Below are 1,583 nucleotides of genomic sequence, written 5' to 3'. Positions count from 1 at the left end.
TTTCTCTTGCTCTCAGCTTCTCTACCACATGGCCAGGCTGCAAATTTTCCAAATCTTTATGTTCTGCTTCCCCTTTTAAATTCTGGCTTTGCATCATGCCTTTGCTACCATAACTCAGGGTAGGCTGTTAAAAGTAACCAGGCAGCTTCCTTAATGCTTTGCTGCTTGGAAATTTCCTCTGCCAAACATTCTGGTTCACAACTCTTAAGTCCCACCTTCCACAAAGTCCAAGCACATGGACACAATGCAGCCAAGCTCCTTGCTATGGTGTAGCAAGGGTGATCTTTTGTCCAATTCCAGATAAGTTCTTCATTTCTATCTGAGACCTCATCATCTGCATGGTCTTTACTGGCCACATTTCTATCAGCAATCTGGTGGTCACAACCATTTAACCAATCTCTAAAATGTTCCAAAGTTTCCCTTGTCTTTTTGTCTTCTTCTAAGTCCTCCACACTCCTCCAACCTTTGCCTAATACCCAGTTCCAAAGCTGCATCCACATTTTCAAGTATCTGTATAGCAACACCCCACTCTTTGGTACCAATTTGTGTATTAGTCCATTTGTGTTGCTAAAACAGAAATACCTAAGACTGTGTAATGTATAAAGAACAGAGGTTTATTTGGCTTACGATTCTGGGACAGCTGAACCTGGCATGGGCCTCAGGCTGCTTCTACTCATGGTGGAAAGTGGCAGGTAGACAGCGGGTACAAGCAGATCACATGGTGAGAGGGAGCAAGGGAGAAGAGGTGCCAGGTTCTATTAAACAACCAGCTGTCATGGGAACCAATAGAGCGAGATCTCACTCATTACTCCCCCCACCTAGGGAGAGCATTAATCCATTCAAACTGCCACACTGAGGATGAGATTTCCATGAGTTCTGGGAGGACAATACATCCAAACTCCATCAGTGATCAATTGGGATTATTTCACAAATGTGATGTTCATTTAACATTCATAAAGCAGATTACAAAATAAAAGTTATAATTGTCATATATTCATTACCTAATCCCATGTATATGTAAGCTATTCATTAAAAACCTAATAGAACAAATAAACAAGTTTATCAAGGTTACAAAATATAAGAACAACATATAAAATTCAACTGTGATTTTATATACCAGAAATGAACAATCTGAAAATGAAGTAAAAAAAAAAAAAANGTCCTCTGGATTCTGGGTGGAGGCTGCCACACCTCCACTGCTCTCATGTCCCACTGACCTGCAGACTTTTAATGTGATGCCACTGTGGTTTCAGGCTTCTACTCTCCAGAGCTGCTGCATGAACTACACTTTGGGCTGTTTGAGGAAGGCTTGCTCCAGTCAGAGCAGCTGGAATGCAGGGAGCAGGTTCCTGAGGTCTATCCTCTGGGACAACTCAGTCCTTCTAGGCCGCAGGGTCTGTGATGAGAGGGGCACCCTTCCAGACTTCTCAAATGCCTTCAGGCATTTTTCTCTCATTGTCTTGGCTATTAGCATCTGGCTGCCTCACCACCAAGCTAATGTCTTTAGCAACCAATTTACCTGCTTCACCCTTGCATTTTTCTCTTGCTCTCAGCTTCTCTACCACATGGCCAGGCTGCAAATT

Source organism: Galeopterus variegatus, unplaced genomic scaffold, assembly GCF_000696425.1.
Source record: "Galeopterus variegatus unplaced genomic scaffold, G_variegatus-3.0.2 Scaffold10204, whole genome shotgun sequence".
In the NCBI taxonomy this organism is placed as follows: domain Eukaryota; kingdom Metazoa; phylum Chordata; class Mammalia; order Dermoptera; family Cynocephalidae; genus Galeopterus; species Galeopterus variegatus.
This window is presented reverse-complemented; position numbering follows the sequence as displayed.